Consider the following 25,781-nt stretch of genomic DNA (forward strand, 5'->3'; position numbering starts at 1 on the left):
TGAACAAACACGTGAAGATTTAACTACTGAGTTACATAACATTGAATCGAAATGTCAAAAAGTCTGTAATGACGTAAAAACACAAATTTGTGAGCATTTTCAACCTGTTTTTTCGCGGCATGAAAATGCATTACAGAATCACGAAGCAGCCATAAAAGAACTGCAAACCATTGTTCATGAAAATCATGAGACCTTGTGGGCTAAAATTGATTCAGTTGCATCTACCGATTCGGTTACGCAACTTGCAAAAACTCAGGAAAACTTAAAGGACACAGTAGATTCGATTTCAACACAAATGGACGCTCTGAAACTTGGTTCAGAAAAACACACTGAGGAAATGTGTTCCCTATCGGAGAAAGTAGCCGAACTTTCGGATCAGGTCACTAACTTATCTACAAAGGTAGATGATGATCTGAATGACACAAGACCTGTAGCCTTCACTGACACAGAAGAGTATGAACAATTTAGAAAATTCAAACAGAATCAAAATCAAATCAATACACAGTACAAAAGAGAAATCCGGGAAGTACAAGATCAGCTGACACAGGTAATACATCAGTAGTTAGTGCCTTCCATAGTTTGAATCTTTTATTTAGGTGGCAGTAGTGGCGCTCGCTGTATTGCAGTAGCTTGAGCAGCGAAGATTTTTGTGAGGTAAGTGATTTGTGAAAGGTATAGTTTAATGTTAGTCAGGGCCATTCTTTTGTAGGGAATTTTGAAAGTCAGATTGCGTTGCGCTAACAAAATATTGTGTGTCAGTTTAAGCACAGTCATGTATAATTGTTCAAAGGGGACGTTTCACAGCTATCGATGCCGTGTGGTTGACCGGCGGCGGCTGGCCGACCCAGTCACGTGGAAGCGTCAGACTCAAACTAGCAGACGTCAAGTCAGTTCCGCCACTAGCGCATACAATGACATTTTGTATATCGTTCATGTATGTGCACCTATAGCACGGAATGTAATAGACACAATGGAGGACGATACGTCAAATTAAAAAGCGGGTCAACACAAATCTGGCAGTATGTAGATATACAGTGACGTGACAAAAAGTCATAAGGTAGCGATGTGCAACATATACAGGTGGCGATAGTACTGCGTACTCAAGGTATATAAGGGCAGCGTATTGGTGGAGTCGACACTAATGTTCAGTTGATTCATGTGAAAGGATTTCCAACGTGTTCATGGGCTCATGACGGGGATTAACCGACTCTGAAGGCGGAATGGTAGATGGAGCTAGAAGCGTCGGACATCGGAAATCGTTAGGGAATACAATATTTCGCGATCCACAGTGTCACCAGTGTGTCGAGAATACCATATTTCAGGATTCACGTCTCACCTCGGACAACGCAGTGGCAGACGGCTTTCACTTAACGATCGAGAGCACCCGCGTTTGCGTAAAGATTTCAGTGCTAAGACACAAGCAACACTGCGTGAAATTACCGTAGAAATCAATGTGGGACGTACGGTGAGTGTACTCGTTAGGACAGTGCGGCGAAATTTGGCGTGTAACGGGTAAAGGCAGCAGACAGCCGACGCGAGTGCCTTTGCTAACAGCACGCCATCGCCTGCAGCACCTCTCCTAGGCTCATGGCCATGTCTCTTGGACCACAGACGACGGCAAAACAGTGGCCTGGTTAGATGAGCCCCAGTTTTAGTTGGTAAGAGCTGACGGTACGGTTCAAGTGTGGCGCAGATCCCACGAAGCCATCGACCCAAGTTGTCAACAATGCACTGTGCAAGTTGTGGCTCACTAATGGTTTGGGCTGCCGCGTATCTTGTAAACTATATACAATTCTGAACAATGCAGTGGAAAGAGGAGGAAAAATCGACAAGAAAGTGGTGCCATATCTATGAGTATTGCAATATTTCAAGGCCTAGAGAGTATGAACTGAGTTTTAGCTTTGTAATTGGATTTGTTTAACCTTAAACATTGAGCCAACTGCTGCATATAGAATTTAGTGCAAGGTATCAATTTTGATTAGAATTTTAGTGTGGAGCTAATGGAGTAATCATATTTCGAAAAAAAAAATTATGCATAAAAGCGTTGTGAACTAGGCTGACGAAATTACAAAGTCATTGATACAGATGCAGGATTTTCCGTGAAAGGTTGACCCGGGAACTACAAAAGGCGTCGGTCATCTTGCCGAGGGACACAGTTGAGTACGAGTTGCTTGGGACAACATCTGTGCTGGTTCCTGAGGTGATCCAGCCTCGCCGGCCGGAGTGGCCGTGCGGTTCTAGGCGCTGCAGTCTGGAGCCGAGCGACCGCTACGGGCACAGGTTCGAATCCTGCCTCGGGCATGGATGTGTGTGATGTCCTTAGGTTAGTTAGGTTTAATTAGTTCTCAGTTCTAGGCGACTGATGACCTCAGAAGTTAAGTCGCATAGTGCTCAGAGCCATTTGATCCAGCCTCGCATATTTTCGGTAACAGAGGTTTTTTGCGCCTTCAGTCGCAACGCTTGGTATGTTTCACGCGGATTCATGGCGAATTACAGTTATTCTGTAAAAGTCAGAATTCTGATACATTTCTGTAGCAATCTGGATGCTTTCATTAACTCATAATATATAAACGGGGCACTTCAGTGCAGCGCAACGCCAGTAGCTGTCGGTTGCTAGGCCATAAAATGCTTGTATATGCCGCTGTGGCCAAAGAATATAAGAGCTCAACTCCAAATAAAAAGGAACTCGTGGATAAACGCCTGTCTAGGAAGAGAGACCACTAGCTCACATTTGTAAGCAAACATGATGAAGAGCTAATACTTCACGATCGTCAACAGTCCCTTTATTCGACGGTTGGGCGAAGAAACTCTTCGCTGTTTATCTTAACAGTCTACTTACTTTCCAACATTATACTGTAGCATCACATCGCAAAAGCTTCAGTTCTATTCTGTTCTAGTCTTTTCACTAACCACGATTCACTGTCATATAACTCTGTGTAAGGTCTGTGTACGGAACCAGACCAGGAATGCCCACTTTCCTCCGTTGTCCTGCTTTTTATGTACTCTTCTTTTCGTCCGTCACGTGTTATTATGCTTCCAAGTCAGAGAATTCCATAACTTTGTCCAGTTCGTGATCACAAATTTTTGTGTTAAGTTGCTCCCTGTTGTCATTTCTGCTACGCCTCATTGCCTTTATCTTTTATGGTTTTACTCTCGATCCATACTTTGTACTCATTAGGCTGTTCATTCCAATCAACTGATCATGTAACCCTTTCTCACTTTCGCTGAGGATAGCAATGTAATCAAGGAATCTTATCACTGATGTCTTTTCACCCAGAATTTTAATGTCACTCGTCTCTTTTTTCCGCCATTGCTTCCTCGATCCATAAACTGAACAGTAAGGGTGAAACACTGCATCACTGTACACCCTTCTTAATTCGAGCACTTCGTTCCAGGTATTCCAATCTTGTTGTTTACTTCTGTTCCCTGTACATATTGTATATTACCTGCTTATACCAACAGATTACTCTTTCTTTCGTTAGAATTTCGAAAATCTTCCGCAATTTTGCATTGTCGAACACTTTTTCCCTGTCGACAGAACCTATGAACTAGCCTTGATTTTTCTTCAGTCTCGTTTTCATTATCCAGTGCAGCTTGAGAATTACCTCTCTAGTGTCTTTACCTTTCCCAAAACCATATTGGTCTTTCTGTAACACATCCTCGTTTTTCCCTTCTTCTGCATATAACTCCCGTCAGCAGCTTGGATGCATGAGCTGTGTGCCCTTGCTATCTGTGGAACTACGTGGATGATGATTTTCCAAAAGTCTGATGTTACATCACCAGTCTCATGGATTCTACACAGAAACCTGAATAATCCTGTGGTTGCCACATCCCCATATGATTTTAGAAATTCCGATGGACTATTTTGCTCTCATGTTTTCCTAAGCTCTGTTAAATTCATAGTTTAATACATGTTCCACTATGCTATTAGGTGAACTAGGCCGGTGTCACCAGACTCTCCATTGTTTCCAGATGTATCCAAAATGGTGCGATGACCTCATCAAAGATGGCGGCCTGTTGACTTGGCAACAGCACATGATGTCATTCAAGATGACGGATTTTGGTGCGAAGATAGGTCAATTGCACTACCTCCACTAACCTAACACCCCTGCTCTCCCCACCCCTCCCCCAGAAAATGGCGGGAAGTTCGAATTCCATCTGGACAATGCCACATACCGCTTCTAACCTAAGGAAATTGCGGGAAAATAGGTCACTTGGGCTACCTCGACTACTCTAAGTCATCAGACCACCACCTCTTCCTAGGAACAGGTGGGAAGTTTGAATTTTGATGGCGAAGAAAGGTCACTTGGGGTATCTCTACTAAACAAAGAAAATGGCAGGAAAGAAAGGGTAGTTGAGCTACTTCCACTAACCTAAGTCACCCGACTGCCACCTCTTCCTAGGAACTGGAGGGGAAAATGACTCAGCCTGTGCTGGATGTAAGTATTTATTTACTATGCCCTATTTATTTTAACTGTTAGAGGTAGAACCCCCATCAAGTCTAGTCACCATGAGGTCTAGAGTCCAACTGACCTAGTGCACAGTACATTACCAGAGGGCACTGTCCCTTTTTCTGTGACAAGATCCAAGATAGTGTGGAGAAATGGCGGGATTCAGTATGTTCACCATGGGGTCAGGGCCTAGTACACAGTACTGCCACCAGAGAACACTGTCATCCGTTCCATGATGTAATCCAAGATGGCTGTCTGGAGGAGAAAGTGATTCAGCTTGCACTGGGCTGACAGAGAGAGGAAGGAGTCCACTTTATTTATTTTCAAACAGTTTATTTAGGGATGGATTTTAGATAATTATTTATCACACTGATACAAAACACACCCTCTGCCTTGCTTAGGGTCACACCACACAGCCTATAGACCTGTAAACTACTTCTAAATTACTGAAATAATGCTCTGCAGACACGCAACGACTCCTAAGTTACAGAAATAATTTCAGTAGACAGCACACATACACGCAAACTCCTCGCAAATAATGCAGTGCACTGATGTGCAGACACGAAATCAACTTGTAAACTGTCCAAATAATGTATAGCACAGCCTACAGACCTGCTCACAAAACAATGCAACAAACAAGCAAACAACAGTTGCAGGCACCACTCACCGCTCCCTGCCCACTGGACCACACAGTAGGCTACTGCACATGCTCCCAGAAGTCGGGATGCACCGTCAGCCCCCACGAAGTGATGAGGCCCTCAGCTGCCAAGCCACTCACAGGTGCCCACCCAGGTCCTTCAAGCATGAGGCAGCGTCTTGACTTTTATACTTGACACCTGAGAAATTCCTCTCGAAATATGTGATCACCTAGGCACCATTGGTGGCGTGACTGGAAGAGAGCAGAGTGCAGACACTCCAAGGGCATGCCAACCTGAGCCACCACTGGATGCTAGCCACCACGAGCCATCAGTCCCACACTACTGCTGCCTACAGCACGCATGTGAAAGTTGGGTCTATTTTCAGGTATACAGTTAGAGTTCTTCGAGTGTTCTGCTGATGTCACAGAACTCCAAGGTGCGATCACGCTGGTCCCATGTGCAAGACATCTCTGAGAAGCACTTGTGTTTACTATTGCTGGGGCGATACCTGTGGATACTGTCATCACAGAATAGCACTGGGTGCAATGTTCCTAGCGATCCTAACAGGACATGAGAGGTGTGTCTAGCCATACATGCATACCCAGTGTGGCTGACACATTGTGTGAAATGTTCGTCCTGCTCTAAATATATGTCTCAGAAACATCAAAAGTTCTCACCACTAAAAGCTTGTGCACACTTGCGGAAACACCATTAATCATAAAATCATTCTTCCTGTTTTGGAAGAGAACACTTTCTAAGAACAGACAAGGGAAATTAGAACAGTTACACAAGTAGAAATCGAAGCACTGTATCACAGAAGACATTAAAACACGGTCGAAATTTTAGGTATCCTACAGCTACAGTTCTGGAGACGTCGTAATGCCATAGTGGCGGAGAATCAGCTTGAAAATGCTCCTTCATCCTGGCACAAGGGCTGTTTTGTGAATGAATAAAGCATTGTGATTGTATTTGGTACAGATCACCATACTGCACCGACAATTAAACCCTGCAATTTGGCCTACAGATCGTCAAATATGAAAGAACTCTTACTCAACTACACAGCTCTCTCACTGATGACAGGAGCTTGAATATTAGAGTGGAAAACAGATCTCCAACCCAGCAATATATTACCACATACCATGTCGATGTTGTAAACATACGTGTTCTGCACCATACAAAATCAGCCCCATTTATATCATTTGTACATATACTGCGAAGACAGACAGCATTGTATACACTCCTCACAGCACTAGATATTTCCCTGTGAGGTCGGCAGTCATCCACCCGCAATAGGTGACCAGAGTGCCCTCAGCAGACCGAAGTCACTCTCAGAACTATTCTACAAAAAAAAAAAAAAAAAATAATGGTTCAAATGGCTCTGAGCACTATGGGACTCAACATCTGTGGTCATCAGTCTACTAGAACTTAGAACTACTTAAACCTAACTAATCTAAGGACATCACATACATCCATGCCCAAGGCAGTATTCGAACCTGCAACTGTAGCAGTCACGCGGTTCCAGACTGATGAGCCTAGAACTGCATGGCCACACAACTATTCTACAAATTCAGGCTTGTTCCCCCTCGGCACAAACACGTTACTGTTTCTGGTATGGACGTGCTTGAATGCTTGCTTTTTCTGCACCTATCTCCAGACCATGGTATTACAAGAACACATGTATTTTTGCATAGTTTATCGTAATATTATACCATTGTCGCTGTACTTCTCGACATAAGGCACACAGCAGTATCTTATCGATTGCTCACACTACATAATTCTGGAGATATAGACTGCAAATTTTTTCTCTACTAACACCAAAACTTTAGCTAGGTGGGGCATGTTGTAAACCACTGACTGACTAGAAATTTTTCACATCTACGAAGACATTTACTTGGAAACTGAAAAATAATAGAGAAAACTGATATTTCCGCTCGCAAATACCGATGTCGGTGATGTAGCAGATTCCAAATCATTCCTATAATTTACAAGGTCAACTAAGGCGGTTCTCATGTCTAGAGAACCAGCAAACGTGTCTTCTACATGCTAGATACACACACCACAATCGATCTTCTCTCAACTAAATAAATGCACAAAATGTACAGAAGAAGTCAACTGAACAGTTTACTTGGGAGGAAATAACGGTCCACCGCAAACACACATCCATATTTAGTCTTCTCAGAATTCCACGCAGTCATGAAAGCTATTCAACACATTATAAGTATTAGTTCGCTTTTGGTCATCTAGAGGACAACTCGGTTAAGTCATCTACATTCCTACACTCCAACAGGCCTCTCCATTTGGACAGCTCCTACCTTTAACAGGAAATGTGAATAATTCCCCGTGCAGGACACCGGCACTGCATGCGAAGCACACACAGATAGAGTCATCATCCTAAGAAATTGGTCACATATATATATATATATTATCCCTGTTTCCTGTTTTTACAATTAATGTTACATTCGTGGTCTCGGTTGAAAAAGACATTTGACAATGAGCGAAGAATCGGAAATACACCATGTTGACGGTTGTGGCTCTGGAAGTAGAAATATCAGTACCATTCTTATGACTTGAAATAATCTTCCCTTTGTTATCACAGTACTCGTCGCAAATCCAAACCTTCCTTACGAATGGACATAGTCATTTCCTTTGCACATGTCAGAACACAACCACATACTTTATAAGCCTGATGCTCAAGGTGAACCTGTCATGCACCCCCTAGTACTAAGTATAATACTTCACCAATAACTGATCCCTAGCTATACGAAGTATTACTGACGGAAAATCAACGATGGGTGGACATGTCTCATAAGTTTTTCTTGCAAGTGCTACCACCATGTCTTAGAATGAGGGGTTTTAATCGTCTTACAAACTGTGAGATGTTAAAAAACCCGATCCCAACACCTAATTTAATTTACTATCACAAGTAATTCTACATGTGCACACAAATATCTGTGTTAAAAGCTATATCGGCTTTGTGAATCCACATTTGGCGTTACCTACGAATCACGCGGTTTTTTCAGACAAATACTCAGACGGTGACGCCAGAGTGTATATTATCAGCCCAGCAGACCAGTTACACATAGCCCACGATGCAATTTCGTCATAAAATCGCTGAATTTTGAAAGTAATTAGGCTAAAGAATGTGGTATGAAACTGCTGTTTGCAACCCCGTCACGCAGCCGCCACTAAATATTTCTCCAGTATTTGTAAAGTATTCTGTCTCGATACCATGTCAGAGGTTTTGCGACATATCCACTGAGTTATAGGTGATGACTGATTGACAAGGATCACAAACAGTAGTAGATGGTGTGCTGATTGAGGTCATAAGAAATGTACATTAGCTTTTCAGATCTTTAGTGTTAGGCCATCTTCAAGAAATGCTGTATATGATTTGTGATGTGTTGACAGAAGAGCCAACACCGTGTTGCTAGAGAAGGCCGAAATGCACGCGTTTATTTACACGCAGACTGGCGTGAGGTCTGGAACAGGACAATGTCTTGAGAATTGCAATAAAGTACGAAAATCTTGTAATACTTAACTTTAATCCACAATTGGTGAACATATCTCTGGACTGTACATCATTTCCATATTAATATAAACTGGTAATGGCGCCTTGCTAGGTCGTAGCAAATGACGTATCTGAAGGCTATGCTAGCTATCGTCTCGGCAAATGAGAGCGTATTTGTCAGAGTAGCATCGCTAGCATAGTCGGCTGTACAACTGGGGCGAGTGCCAGGACGTCTCTCTAGACCTGCCGTGTGGCGGCGCTCGGTCTGCAATCACTGACAGTGGCGACACGCGGGTCCGACGTATACTAACGGACCGCGGCCGATTTAAAAACTACCACCTAGCATGTGTGGTGTCTGGCGGTGACACCACAATTTGCAATCAAGTCTTTCCATTCAATCACATACATGTGTTAGATCCTATGGAGAAGTCCTCAAATGATTAAAGCCACAAGTGAATAATATTTCGGGCACTCTCATATCTCGAAACGAGTCACCTTTCTCGAACCTATAGTGAATTCCAACATGGTTTTAGGTAGCCCCTATGTGTCTTACAAATACCCCTCACACTCTGCTCTACCGTCCCTGCAGCTTTGTGTATGTGATTGTTTCAATGTAAGTCGGAACTGAGTAGAACTTCGAGAAAGCAGTGTAGAAACAGGGGAAGCTGAGTTACTGTGACGGAACTGTGTTTTGACCATTCGACGGAAATGATGCCTGCTGCTGCAGTACAAGGTAGTATAAAAGACTGTGCGGGAACGGGGGATGGAGGTGGATTTTCCTACTGCATTGTGGGGCTTCTCCAAATTACAAGCAGGTACTACAGACCCACAATCCTCAGGGCCCTTCATGTCTATCATCCCAACATTCTATCATCGTTATTCTGTTCCATCCAACAGAGAAAAATTACGAACTATAAAAGCTCCACTAACTTCATCCAATAGAGAACTCAATAAGACTTTTAAAGCATCTCTCTCCTCCTACATATCGAAAACAAATACCGCATGCATGCCGGCTCCGGGCACATGTGACGATCCTATTAAATATACAGGTATTGATCCAGTGCACAGACCAGTTTAAAGATTCATTACCTATACAGTAGGAGGATGACCATATCCCACAGACTACACTGTAAGTCCCAAGAGATGCTCCCTGTGACCCTGTGTCGTTGTTTAATACATGGTTTTCTTTGCTGCTGTAACATGCTTTGTACACAACCATACATTTTTTTTATGCCATGACTTCGAGATCTGTCAGATTCTTAACTGACATTAACACTTATTGATCCATTGCCTCTCACAGAAAACTAGATGTCGCATGGTGTAAATCGTGTTGTTACTACACCTACCATAATACGCTGCCCACACAGGATGATTTTAAATAAATGACAGTAACAATATAAGGAAACTGAGTTAGGTGGCGTTGAGGAGAGTTTCCAAAGTGCTGTCTAAAAGTGATTGACGACCTCTACATTTAAACTTATCTGTCACAGTGATGGGATAGCTGACGGCTCCGCATTCCATTTCGACTGATTCCTAATAATGCAGTCATATATGTGACCACTGTTTCAGTGCTCTCCGTCCCCTGAAGGAGCTGCCCTCCACCAAAACTCTTCCTCCAACTCAAACAAGCAACGTCAGTCAATCATTATGGGGGTAACCAACAGCGTACTATTATAAAGATTGGATGGAAAAGACATCCCCGATCTACTGAAATAATAAGCGTTACAGTTGATTGTGTGAACCATTTTAGCAGTTGTACAGTAATTTCAACGCTAACCAATGATGTGACAGCATGTTTCACAGTTTCAGTTTAATAGCCAAACAGCTCCCTCCCTACTTTGCAAGTATCATTGCGAACATGGATAGATGACTGTGAAGTACGTCCATGCATTGTTAATTCTCGAACTGACCCATCATCAATGTATATCAGAAAGTGCTCCACATATTTCTAATACTTCGAGCATAGTGCTTAATTTACGATGTATGGGAGTCATAGAGCATTCTTGCAGTCTTAGGGCAACATTAGGGACTGAAAGACCCCCCTCACATTGTCACTGACGAACCTGCTCTGCAGCAACGTTACCGATTTAATCTGCAATCGACCAGAAGTAGACCACTACATTGCACATTCCCTCAATGAATGGAGCTTGCTGAGTCCTCGCCTATCCAAGTGAACAAGATGCGCCCACGTTGAGGAGGTTAGCACTCCTTATCGATGTACAGTAGCAGATATGAAAGTGTTGTGATGTAATAGCAGATGGTGAAGAAGACCAAGAAACGGGTGATTTTTATGCGTGATGGAGCTGCATACAGATGGACTTCGAAGCATTTGTTCGTAAATCAACCAAGCCATCAGTTTTAAAGTATTATTCCAGAGTCTAGGATCAGTACCTGGAAGGTACTGGCAAGAGAGATCATAAACACACGCACTCCTAAGGCTACAACGTTCAGCACTTAAAACAGGATATAATGCTATATCGCTTACGTGGCGACCTATCAGTTGTATGGAATGTAGCACTGTTAACATTCCAATGTAGGAAATATATTTCAAGCACACGACATACATTATTCTTCCCAGTTCCTCTACAATAAACTATGTTATTGAACCGTAAAACGAAAGAACTACTGCCTTAGAACATTGGCTCTGTGAGATACGAGAACACTATAGCTTTCTGGAGATGTATAGCATCCACTGTTCACATCTGATCACAGTTCAGAAATTATACTATGCCTGCCTCAGCCCCAGTAATGGGGAATACCTCTTACAAGGAAACAGATAAACGCATAGCAGCAGCATCTGACACGTAAAAATTACAAGTCATTAGGCCACTAACTTGGTAACAGCACATGTCAGGTAAATGTATACACGGGGATTGCAGTGCCTCACAAGTACCAATCACTCTATGCCTACATCGACGTGGATACTCTGCAAATCACATTTAAGTGCCTGGCAGAGGGTTCATCGAACCACCTTCACAATTCTCTGTTATTCCAATCTCATATAGCGTGCGGAAACAATGAACACCTATATCTTTCCGTATGAGCTCTGATTTCCCTTATTTTATCCTGGTGATTGTTCCGTCGTATGTAGGTTGGTATCAACAAAATATTTTCGTATTTGGAGGAGAAAGTTGGTGCTTGGAATTTCGTGAGAAGATTCCGTCGCAACTAAAAACGCCTTTCATTTAACGATTTCCAACCCAAATCCTGTATCATTTCTGTGACACTCTCTCCCATATTTGGCGGTAATACAAAACGTGCAGGCTTTCTTTGAACTTTTTCGATGTACTCCATCAGTCCTATCTGGTAAGAATCCCACACTGCACAGCAGTATTCTAAAAGAAGAGGCACAAGTGTAGTGTAGGCAATCTCCTTAGTAGGTCTGTTATATTTTCTAAGTGTCCTGCCAATAAAACGCAGTTTTTGGTTAGCCTACCCCACAACATTTTCTATATGTTCCTTCCATTTTAAGTTGTTCGTATGGAGGATGGAGTACATTGCATAAATCATAGGTCCTGTAGAGGAATGTGTCACTTTTCATCACTCATGACATGGAAGTCCTCTGATGACCGACAGGTTTACCATTAACGATCGCAAGTAGACAGTGCTTTAAATCATATACAGAACAGATGGCGGTATACGAGTCAAACACAGGCAACGTCATGCGACTGATGTATCCTGACAGAACAATGGGAGAAGTGAACTGCACCAACTTCTCCCTCTCTAGAATGCGTCAACAGTGTACCATTGTATCGTAACTTGTTACAGTTCCATCTCAATCGATCACCCCATCCACTCTCTGTTACCCTTTAATGCAGATGCATGTAAGTTTGAGCCAGATGGTTCTCTGTCTTCCCGAAAAACATCAAATCCAGTAGCCAACTCGGATGTATTACTGGTGCCTCAATAGACATAGAGTATAATGCTGCCTCGATGGAGAAAAATTGACTGCTTCTCTGATTAACTTCGCTTCCATGTCGAAGTTTTCTCGAATTCCTCTTGCTTGTTCCAGTGTACAAATTGTTCCACATAAACCAGAAGATACACAAGTACTTCCTCACTTTCCCTGCATTATGGTGTATATTCAATCAATTTGTACCTATTCCAGCCACGCGGGATTAGCTGATCAGTCTCAGGCGCTGCAGTCACAGACTGTGAGTCTGGTCCCGGTGGAGGTTCGAGTCCTCCCTCAGTTCTACTCTGGAACCCATGGCGACCACACTGTTTCCTGCCATTTGCCCCCATCCTAGACCGCCATCTTGGATTATATCACAGAATGGACGACAGAACCCTCTGGTGGCGGTACTGTGTGCTAGTTAAGTTGGACTCCAGACCCCATGGAGACTATACTTGATGGCGGTACTGCCTCTAATTGTTTAAATAAATAGTGCATGGAAAATAAAGACTTATGCCTGGCAGAGGGTGCATTCTTTTCCATTCCTGTTCCTAGGAAGAGGTGGCAGTTGGGTGACTTAGGTTAGTGGAGGTAGCCCAACTGCACTTTCTTTCCTGCAATTTTCTTAGGTTAGTAGAGATAGCCCAAGTGACCTTTCTTTACTGTCAAAATTCAAACATCCTGCCAGTTCCTTGGAAGAGGTGGCTGTCTGATGACTTAGGTTAGTGGAGATAGCCAAAGTGACCTATTTTCCCACCATTTTCTTAGGTTAGTAGAGGTGTGTTGCGTTGTCCTGATGGAATTTGGACTTTCCGCCATTTTCTGGGTGGTGGGGAGGGGAAGGGAGGGGGGTTACGTTAGTGGAGGCAGCCCAATTGACTTATCTTTCCGCCACAATCCACCATCTTGGATTACGTCATCGCCGCCATCTTGGATTACGTCATCGCCGCCATCTTGTATCCATCTGGCAACAATGGACAATGGGGTAACACCGGCCTAGTCCTCCTACTTACACTTAGCATATCGACTCAGATTTCACCTTTACTCGTCGTCAGACATAAACTCCTTCTATTTACTATTTGTATCCATCCGCCTCTCTTCCACGTTTATCAGTGGAATCCCATTATTTCATGTGAGCATGCTTGATTTTAATTTGACGAAAGATTGGTTTATTTTTTCTGCGTACTGAGTCAGTCTTCCAGCAGCCGTCTCGCCTTGGCTGCTTAGCACTTTCTATTTATTTCATTCCTAAGCGATTTATATTGGTGTATTCCTGTCTTTTGTCTGATATTCTTTGTACTTAGTTCTTTCGTCGATCAGTTGAATCATTTACTCTGCTAATCAAGCTTTTTTCGCAGTTCTCTTTCTTGTACCTATGGTTGTTTGTCCGACATGTATGACTGCCCTTTTCAGAGATTTCCACTCTACTTCCATTGAACTACCTACTCAGATGTTCCTTATAGCGGTATCTACATCCTAAAGGTACTCCAAACTCGCCTCATTGTTCCCCAATTCTTTACGACCCCACTTCCTTCTGCACTGATTCTTCACTTCTCTCCCACAGACCACGGGTGATCCATGGACTGTTCCTTGTAGTTAGTTGATTTTGTGAACATAAGAACCAAGCACTTCAGCTGAAGCTAGTCAATAACGTAATTTTCAAACCTAATAGTGATGTAAACTGTATGGTCAAGTGCAATAATGAGTGGACATAGTTGTGGGAAGGACTTAACGGTTTGTCACGGTCTTAAAAATAATTTGTACCCTAATGGAGACCTGTGACTCATGTACTGTTTGTGTGGTAAACCGATGTCATAACTTTGATACAAGCTTTTCTCTGTTAAGAAACTGTGTAACAGGATATGTATGGAGTTGTAGATATAGTATATTATTGAGGTGGCGCTGCAGAAGCAACATAACTTAGTTATTAAATATTGTGTTTTAAGTTAGTATATTGGGCTGTGTCTTTGGCATAAATAGGAAATACAAAAAATATAAAATCATACACTCTTTCATAAATAACGTATTTGATATTTCACCTTGTTGTCAGTTTGGCAATTCCTTTTATGACTTATGCTGACGTGTATGTTTCCTGTATCATATAACTAAAATAACGTTTTAGCTCAGCATAATACAAATTGTTGCAAATACTAAAAAAATAGCCAGTACAAACGGTTTTCTATGAAGCATTAGTAGCAACTGACTTGTAGGTGCGTAGAAACTGTTCTCAGGTTTTCATTGAAGATGCTCCTGTTTTTCGCTCTTATTCTAGTGGAATTTTCATCCGTTGTGTATAAAACGTTTAAAAGTATTTCGAGTTTCCTTTCTTCTAATTTATCTTTATCTCAGTATCCTTTTAGTTAAACTTCTTCGGCTTACCAATGTTAAGTTGTTGTCTCGTGCCACTTCGAAAATCGACGCTTGGAGTAAAGACATCTTTACCATCAGAACGGCAATGACAAAACCGCACAATATTTTTGGCGTGTCCGTTCTTTACGGCAAGTTCGCATGGTAAACTGGCCAAACTGTGACTGCCCTATGTGTTCTCTTTTAACACAGGCTGGCAGACTTCAGCGCGCTGTTTATTTCCGACCGATACAGCTTTAAGTGAACAGGAAGCCTTCTAAACCTTTCCAACTCTTACACCTGACGATGAAACTAATTTGTCGTAAGAAACGCTAGGTGTGCATGAAGTTAACTGTTCACCGCGATAAACTTATTCACGCTTCGGCAAACACAACTGGATAATCACCTCACCAGAATGAACTGAAACAGGATTTCTTTTCTGCGTCTGCATAAAAGTAAACTAACAAGTGCACTCGCTTCTATTGGCTTGCGTGGTGCTGTTTTTTTCTTGTGTGTGTGTGTGTGTGTGTGTTGTATGTGTGTTCGTGTGTATGTGTGCCTATATATCCTTTCATTTTCTCATCCGGAGAGAGAAACAGCACACAGGTGAAATGGAGAAAACCATAAATTATTTTCGACGTAGCCTCACCTTTTAATACACTGGCCCATCGCCAGCTGTTCTCAGCATGCTGCAACTCATATTTCCACTCGCCACCCAATGGAGAAGCGGCGGTGCGAGAGCCGGTGCTTTCGTTATTAGTATTAACGAAGGACTTAATTATCACGTCTGAAAAAGCAGCCGCGATGCCACCGCAGGCAGCTTCCCGCTGCTTCGCGTTTTTGAGTGCTCCTCCCCGGAAATGGGAGAGGCAGGTGGTAGGGGTGGGTGGTGGGAGGGGGTGGGAGTGGCGGAGGTGGAGGGGTGGTGGCCTGTTGGAGTTTCGCACAATCGGCCCATCCAAAGAGCGGACGGCGCACCTGAATACCGCCCACACTTGAAGCGCTCGGCTGCCGGCTCTGGATGAAGGATGACGTAATAAAAACATGAAAAATGTGCTGGATGAACGAGAGAAAGTCAGAATGTACAGAGGTTACGAGTTTGAGTCTTTTGCGTTAGAGGAGTGGGTTTCGCGTCTGATATTTTTGTACACTTGCGCTTCCTTTAATGAAGCAGAGAGAGTTAAGCTTACGCGACTCAAGAGCTGGGTGTCGGAGAATGCCTTCCGGTTTCCGCTTGGCCGCGCATGGAAGGATCACACCTCTTCCTCGCTCCTTCAGCAATTTTGAACGTTGCTGCCGCAGGCTTTTACGACTCTCTGAAGGAAGGTTTTGATGACTAAATCAGAGTTCTCTGCCGTAGATGTAGCCCTCCTTGTCACTGTCTGAAGAAGAAATCTGAGAGAAACATCCATTCCACGCCAGGGCGAGTTCGCTAGAGATGGAATAGAAGCTCGAATTTGAACAAGTATGAATAATGAAAATATCCGCCGTTTTGGTAAAATACGGAAACCAGGGTGAACCCAGATATGAACGACTGATTGGTGTTTTTAATATAAGAAGAATAATAAAAAGCAATAAAGTTTTCTTAGAAATTCAAAATAATTACGTAAGTAATTATAAATGATACACGAAATTTATTCAAAACTAAACTTTTTTTTTCTCTACCACTCTGACGAAAGTGACATTGTCGCATTGACAACGCAGTCACCGAGACAAAAAGAACTTTACTGAATGTATGTTGAAGCTTTTTTTTTTTCAAGCAGTTAGTAACGCACCTTTCTATGAGAACCATTATTTCTAAGAAGCCCTTCAAATCCCAACATGATTTCTTGCTATATTCGTTGAACAGTGACGACGATGTAGCAATGGGAATGGGATGCCTGATATAAGTGACGTCCCAATTTTTTGTTCGCTAGACGAAATCTTTAACGTAACATCACAGAAAATATTCGAGGAGGTAGAAGGGAATAACATCGTCTGAAACGGGTGCAGGGAAATTCGGACATGGTTTCTAATCCATCGGTCTACAACTTTTTCATTTAGAAATTCATGAACATGCCGTTGCCAATGTACCATTTAGATGAAAAATGATGTCGTTGGTTGTAGGTTACGTAGCTTTATTGCCACGCATTTTGTCAAAAGATCCCGGAAAACATTGTCAGTTCTATCACCGAACGGATCATTCACGTGATTGCATACAACCCAATAGCGAACATTCCCCTTTTGATTGTCTAGCTGATCTTCCCCAGACACGTGAGAGTTTCCTAATTCCCATATTCTCACCTTCTGTGTGTATTCGATTTCTCTGAAGAATGAAAATAGCATCACTGGAAGAAACTACTGTGAAAAATATTTCATTCGCACACGTTAATTCCAGCATATTAACTGCAAACTTATTCAGTCTTCAGAATTAAATTTCACTCAGCAGAGGAGTGTGCGCTGGTATGAAACTTCCTGGCAGGTTAAAACTGTGTGCCATATGGAGACCCGAATTTGGGAACTTTAAATTTCGCTGGCAAGTTCTCTCCCGACTAAGCTACCCAAGCATGACTAACGACTCATTCTCACAGTTTTACCTCCAGTGGTACCTAATCTCCTATCTTCCAAACATTACAGCAACTGTCTTGTGAGTTTCCAAATTCGAGTCTCGGTCCGGTGTGCAGTTTTGATCTTCCAAGAAATTTCATTCGATTTAGGTTTATTATTGGGTTCCAGTTGCGCGCCGAGTGCGTACAATTACTAAAATAGTGTAGGAATTTGTGCACAATTAAACGTGGTAGCTGTAACTGAGTGGCAGCAGCACTGATAGACGCTATTTGAGAACGTCGATTGTTGGTTGTACGCAATGGATGTTTTCCTCAAATCTATATCTACATACATACACTACTAGACACTGTATAGTTAATGGTGGTGATCACTTTGTACTGCTACTAGTCACATCCTTTCCTGTTCCACTTACTAAAAGAGCAAGGGTAAAACGACTAACACTATGCAAACAACCCTGTAGGTAGGTCAACCACAGCTATGAATAATCATCTTGGGTAAATTTAAGAAAATTTATAAAAATTTTGAAACGTGCTTGAAAGTAAAACGAGGAAGACCTAAAATAATAAGGCGGATGCATAGGAGGTGAGGATGGTGAGGTGAGGAGAGAAGGGGTGATGGGAGCGAATAAAGTGGAAAGACCGAGGAGGCACAAATGGGACTGGGTGAAGAAAGTACAGAATATTTTTTTTAAAATTAGAGTAATTTTATATGTTGTTGTTGTGGTCTTCAGTCCTGAGAATGGTTTGATGCAGCACTCCATGCTACTCTATCCTGTGCAAGCTTCTTCATCCCCCAGTACCTACTACAACCTACATCCTTCTGAATCTGCTTGGTGCATTCATCTCTTGGTCTCCCTCTACGATTTTTACCCTCCACGCTGCCCTCCAATACTAAATTGGTGATCATTTGACACCTCAGAACATGTCCTACCAGCCGATCCCTTCTTCTAGTCACATTTTACCACAAACTCCCCTTCACCCCAATTCTATTCAATACCTCCTCATTAGTCATGTGATCTACCCATCTAATCTTGAGCATTCTTCTTTAGCACCACATTTCGAAAGCTTCTATTCTCTTCTTGTCCAAACTATATATCGTCCATGTTTCACTTCCATACATGGCTACACTCCATACAAATACTTTCAGAAACGACTTACTGACACTTAAATCTATACTCGATGTTAACAAATTCCTTTTCAGAAACGCTTTCCTTGCCATTGTAAGTCTACATTTTATGTCCTCTCTACTTCGACCATCATCAGTTATGTTGCTCCCCAAATAGCAGAACTCCTTTACTACTTTGTCTCATTTCCTAATACAATTCCCTCAGCATCACCCAACTTAATTCGACTACATTCCATTGTCGTCGTTTTGCTTTTGTTGATGTTCACCTTATATCCTCCTTTCAAGTCACTGTCCATTCCATTCAGATGCTCTTCCAGGTCCTTTGCTGTCTCTGACAAAATTACAATGTCATCGGCAAACCTCAAAGTTTTTATTTCTTCTTCATGGATTTTAATAGCTACTCCGAATTTTTCTTTTGTTTCCTTTACTGCTTGCTCAATATACAGTTTGAATAAGATTGAGGAGAGGCTAAAACACTGTCTCACTCTCTTTCCAACCACTGCTTCCCTCTCGTGTCCCTCGACTCTTATAACTGCCATCAGGTTTATGTACAAGTTGTAAATAGCCTTTCGCTCCCTCTATTTTACCCCTGCCACCTTCAGAATTTGAAAGAGAGTATTCCAGTTAACATTGTCAAAAGCTTTCTCTAAGTTTACAAATGCTAGAAACGTAGGTTTGCCTTTCCTTAATCTATTTTCTAAGATAAGTCGTAGGGTCAGTATTGCCTCACGTGTTCCGTTATTTCTACGGAGTCCAAACTGATCTTCCTCGAGGTCGGCTTCTACCTGTTTTTCCATTCGTCTGTAAAGAATTCACGTTATTATTTCGCAGCTGTGACTTATTAAACTGATAGTTCGGTAATTCTCACATTTGTCAACACCTGCTTTCTCAGGGATTGGAATTACTGTATTCTTCTTGAAGTGTGACGGTATTTCGCCTGTCTCATACATCTTGCTCAGCAGATGGTAGAGTTTTGTGAGGACTGGCTCTCCCAAGGTCGTCAGTAATTCTAATGGAATGTTGTCTACTCCCGGGGCCTTGTTTCGACTCAGGTCTTTCAGTGCTCTGTCAAACTCTTCACGCAGTATCATAGCTCCCATTTCATCTTCATCTACATCCTCTTTAATTTCCATTATGTTGTCCTCAAGTACCTCACCCTTGTGTAGACTCTCTATATACTCCTTCCACCTTCCTGCTTTCCCTTCTATGCTTAGAACTGAGTCGTTTGTATTCCTTTTTGCCTGCTTCATTTACAATATTTTTATATTTTCTCCCTTCATCAATTAAATTCAATACTTCTTCTGTTATCCAAGGATTTCTACTAGTCCTCATATTTTCACCTACTTGACCTCTGCTGCCTTCACTACTTCATCCCTCAAAGCTACCCATTTTTCATCTACTGTATTTCTTTCCCCCATTCCTGTCAATTTTTCCCTTATGCTCTCCCTGAAACTCTGTACAACCTCTGGTTTAGTCAGTTTATCCAGGTCCCATCTCCTTAAATTCCCACATTTTTGCAGATCCTTCAGTTTTAATCTACAGTTCATAACCAATAGATTGTGGTGAGAGTCCACATCTGTCCATGGAAATGTCTTACAATTTAAAGTTGGATCCCAAATCTCTGTCTTACCAATATATAATCTATCTGACACCTACTAGTATCTCCAGGCTTCTTCCATGTATAGAACCTTATTTTATGATTCTTGAACCAAGTGTTAGTTATGATTAAGTTATACTCTGTGCAAAATTCTACCAGGCGGGTTCCTCTTTCATTTCTTACCCCCAATCCATATTAACCCACTACATTTCCTTCTTTCCCTTTTCCTGCTATCGAATTCCAGTCACCCATGACTATTAAATTTTCCTCTCCCTTCACTATCTGAATAATTTCCTTTATTTCATCATACATTTCATCAAATTCTTCGTCATCTGCAGAGCTAGTTCGCATATAAACTTGTACTACTGTGGTAGGCGTAGGCTTCGTGTCTATCTTGGCCACAATAATGCGTTCACTATGCTGTTTGTAGTAGCTAACCCGCACTCCTATTTTTTTATTCATTATTAAACCTACTCCTGCATTAATCCTATTTGATTTTGTATTTATAACCCTGTATTCACCTGACCAAAAGTCTTGTTCCTCCTGCCACCGAACTTCACTAATTCCTACTATATGCACTTTAATCTATCCATTTCCCTTTTTAAATTTTCTAACCTACCTGCCCGATGAAGGGATCTGACATTCCACGCTCCGATCCGTAGAACGCCAATTTTCTTTCTCCTGATATATCTCAGGATTTTTATTTCATCTAGATTTATTGTAATACAGATGTTCTCGTGAAGATGTTTCCTTTAATGCAACGAAACCATTAGTGTTCTAATAATAAAGAACTGAATACAGCTGAAGCTGTCAATAATACCCCAGGTGAATGCCTATATGGCTCCAAACGAGCCCCAAAGTCTCTTGTCTTCGTGGATCTTACTCGAAATGTACATTGACGGCAATGAACCGCTTTCCAGTCGGCTGAAAACGCTTGTTCTGTAATCAGTGTCAACATTGTTTTGCTAAAAGAACGTTGCCCTCTCTCCAGTGATTCCTATTCGAGTTCACGAAGCGTTTCCGTAACACTCACTTCTGCATCGCATCGACGTCTTCCTCTAATCCGACCTGGTGTCGAACCTAAACACTACAGCAGCACTCGAGAATGGGTCGCACAAGTGTTCTATATTCGGTCTCCTAAACAGATGACTCACACTTTCCTAAAACTCTCCCAAAAAACTGAAGCCGACCGTCGCCTTCTTGCTACCGTCCTTACGCGCTAGTTTCAGCTATCGTCTTCTCACTTTATCAAACACTGTCTCTCTCTCGATACATTTCTTCACTTTGCACGAGTTGACGTGCGTGACGGTGGATCTCCTTCACAGTTATTTGTGAGGTTTCGAAGACTCTACAAATCCGATTTGATTTCAGTAACTGTGATACACTTTGTACGCCTCCTTGAGGAACTACCCTTTTTCATGTAATTCGTTTCACACTATCTCATACAGAGACCTGGCACATGCACATTTGCTACACAAATACAAATTGATTAAATTATTTTCCGGGCGTATAACACAAATTTAATTATGATATCTCATTTGCAAAGAGATTCTGTGACACTCTGCAATTCATAAACGGCACATGATGTCGAAACAACGTATACAAGAAGAAGCAGTTCTAATTTTTTGTGTGATTAGGACTTGTAACTCTTTTAGTTACCGATTTACTGACGTAACTACAGTATACGTATTAGTATAAATATGTTTATTTAGTGAGGAAGTTTCACTGTTAGGAAACGAACAGTACAATGACGTACTCCGGGTCCACCGTTTTGGAAAAATCGCTTAGAATGATACTATATGATAGATCGTAGTAGAAACAGTTGGATAAAATGAAAAAGAAACAGTTCAGTTTCGGCTCTACTTTCCGTTCTTTTGACGGGAAACTCCAGATTATCAGTAGTCTTGACGTTTATACCGTGAGAAGGATCCTGTTCCCAGGACTTTCGAATTAAAGTACACAGTTCTACTAACAATAATAATCATGATACTAGTTGGCGTAGTACTTCCATTGTGGAAAAGTTACCATGTTCAATTTGCATTACGATGACGACGGCTAAACGTCGTAGGACAAGTTTTTTTCCGGTGTTATGTGCTACTGAGAAAACATTGGAAGTGTTTGGGAGACTAGGGCATAGAATGAGCATAAAAATTGCCTACCGTTCTTATGAGTGTGTGGATAATGTTACAGCTATTCATATCCAAATATTCTCTCTCTCTTACCAGAAAGACTGATTCCATGACAGGGAGCAGCGACATCTTGTGGTCACGGATGATGAGCGGTACTTACGACAAGTTCAGCAAATCAGCGGTGACAGAAAGCCATATGAAGGGCAGCGAGCACATATAATGTAGTAAAACAGTTGCCTTCGCCACCAGTTGCTAACCAAGACAGTCAGATAAAATCATCATCAGGATAGGATGTTAACTCTCGTCATTCTGACTGCAAATAATTTCATACAGGGTCGATTCATGTGTTTGTGCATCATGGTGCTGTATTTATCACTATAGTATACAGAAAATTAAGAATCCAGAAGCAATACCATGTCATAATTAAACATTCATATAAAATATTTCCACACAAAAATTGTATAGCTGAAAATATTCTGGCCCTGGCTGCATTATTACCTGGTAACTCCCTCCTCTTCCCTTTCCCCATTCCCTATGATGTGGTCGATGACGTCATGCATTGTTGCCGTTCTCCTCTTCCCTCACGCTCTGACGTAAACATATTGCCCTTTGTATAAAAGGGTGATAAATTCAAAATAGCCAGGATTTCTCCCACTTCTGTGACTCCACTGGAAGTAGGGTACTTGACCACAGTGTAAATTTGTGGGAGACCGAAGATGGGGCACTGTACCGCTGGTGGGAGTAGGTCACTTGTGCCAATTATAGAATTCCAGATGGCAGAGCCTTTCATATTGATCCAGCTTGCATGGTTCTTAGAATTCCCTACTCCTATGACATCATGATCTAAGATGATGAACACCATATGGCACAGCCTGCTTGGTTGTCAGATTTCGTGGGCTTTCCCTGGCCCAGCGATGTCAGAATCTTAGACTGCTGACTTTAGGATACCGGCATAGCCTACATATGTATTAAATTTTCCCCAGCCCGATAAAGTCACAATTGAAGAGGACTGTAGATACTGGAGAAGAGACCATGGTTGCCAAGTTTCTTGAATCCAAAATCAGGAACCATATACTACGTTTAAAACTGTGAGAAATAGAAAAACCGTTGTTTTCCGATACTTGTATGATGTCACATTTCTCTTGCAACTCAAAATTCACTTACCCTATGTTTAAAATGGGAATAAATTTAAAAAAAAACGTACCTAAAGTTTACAACGATGGGAAACCCTCAATAATTGGGAACTTACTATTTTGTTTATTAAATTATCTTTGTTTGGGACTTATAAGGTCTTTTGTATTTTGGCTAAGGAGTTTCCAGTATTGGCAGAACCTATTAAGTTTTGTAGAGGAGAACAAGAAGGTACCTCTCCCCAGGGTATCATAGGTAAGACTGGTGTCAGAAGCTTCATATGGACAGTCGACTCTTCCTCTTACAGCTGCATACTGCAAGATGTCTCCAACTTAGAGTACAACTCACATGCTGGACATGAACTTAGAGTTCTCATCCAATGCAGCAGGCATCTTCTGCTCTTATGAATCATTAGAGTGGTAAGTCAGAGCTATCATATCTGCGTGCGTTCATATGCACGAGGCAAGTGCAAAGTCGTTTCTTTGATCTAATTTTTACAGCAGCTACTTGATCCCACTATGTGTTTTGAGAGAGCCCTGGTGATTATTTATGCTTCCCTGGCCCTTTTATTCCAACGATTAACTTATTCCACAATCATTCGTCATATTCGCGAACACATTTTAGGTCTTTGCTATCATGTATTCATCCACCTGTACCAAGCGATCTACATGTTTTCAATCCTTGTTCATATAACAGTTGAATTTGTCCTAGATTCAGTGGATGAAAAAATTTTTGGTGTACTTTAGTTATAAATCAGATTGTTATAGTGACTCTTAGTTTCTTTTCATAGTTTGATGGATCTCGCTATCAATACATCCGTGTGATCGCGGTTCTTCTATTTTCATTGTTAATTGGGTCAGCCTTAGCAATTTTATTAGATAAGTCGTTATTCATTGTGTGTCATAGTTTTATCGACACCTCAAAAAGAAAAAAAAAAAGCAATGGTTCAAATGGCTCTGAGCTCTATGGGACTTAACTGCTGAGGTCATTATTCACCTTGAACTTAGAACTACTTAAACCTAACTAACCTATGGACGTCACACACATCCATGCCCGAGGCAAGATTCGAACCTGCGACCGTAGCGGTCGCGCGGTTCCAGACTGTAGCGCCCAGAACCGCTCGTCCACCTCGGCCGGCTCGACACCTCACATAGGAATTTGTGATCACCCTTGGTGCAACTGTTACTGTCAGACTTTCTTATAATATACTGGATGTTACGCGTGTTGGCAAGTAGATGTACCTGGCAGAGGCCGTGGCTGAATCTTTTCTTTGAGAATACGATTTATAATTAAAATGTTCAAAGGAAACAACAATAACATGAGTTTTCATTTTTCGGCACAATCTCTGTAGTGCTATGAATTTTTCTTCTGTATTTATTGGAGATCTATCCTACTGAAAAAAAAGCGCTGGTACTTCGTTCCCACTTCGCTAAATGTTCTTTTAGTGTATTGTATATGTTTGTCTTCTTTTCATAATTTCTCATATTACCCTCACAATGAAAATAAAAAATGAGGAACTGCACCGACATTGGTAGGTTGCTACACCATAACTCCTTGTAGCAGAATGTAGTAAACTGTCCATAGATCATCCTTTTATATTCAATACAGATAAGCATCAAATAAAGTTATATCAAATTGTCTCATATACCACCAATGTTACAGCAAAATTACAGCAAATGACGTCATGCAGCGATGATATTACCTCATAAGTAAACATTCTTACAATAAAAAATATAGACAACTACCCTTTGTTACAGTGAAACTGCAAGTAAATACCATATTCTGAAGCTAAAATTGTGAAAATTAACGAATATTAAAGCAGCATTTCCAAGCAATTTCCAGATGTTACAGAAACATTGTTACAAAATTTCACATGTTAAGGCGAAAATTGTAAGGAATTGCCCCATGGTACACTGAAAATGTAAGCTACTGGCTCGTGTTACAGCATGCATTGTAACAAACTGCCTAATGTTAAAGCAAAAGTTCAATCTAATTGTCCCACTACAGAGCAAAACTGTAATAAAGTGACCCACGTATAGTTAAACTTATAACAAAGTGCCCCACGGTTCAAATGGCCCTGAGCACTATGGGACTAAACTTCTCAGGTCATCAGTGCCCTAGAACTTGGCACTACTTAACCCTAACCAACCCATGGACATCATACACAGCCATGCCCAAGGCAGGACTCGAACCTGTGACCATAGCGGTCGCGCGGCTGCAGACTGTAGCGTCTAGAACTGCTCGGTCACCACGGCCGGCTTGCCCTATGTTACAGTGAAATTCTAACTAATTGCTCCAAGTTACAGCCAAGGTTGCAGAAGAGTACCATACGTTAAATTGAAGTTGTAACGAATTACATTATGTTACAGTAGTAATTGCCGCAAACTACCCCATGTTGAAGCTAAAATTGTAAC

The sequence above is a fragment of the Schistocerca americana genome, chromosome 4 (assembly GCF_021461395.2).
Source record: "Schistocerca americana isolate TAMUIC-IGC-003095 chromosome 4, iqSchAmer2.1, whole genome shotgun sequence".
NCBI lineage: Eukaryota > Metazoa > Arthropoda > Insecta > Orthoptera > Acrididae > Schistocerca > Schistocerca americana.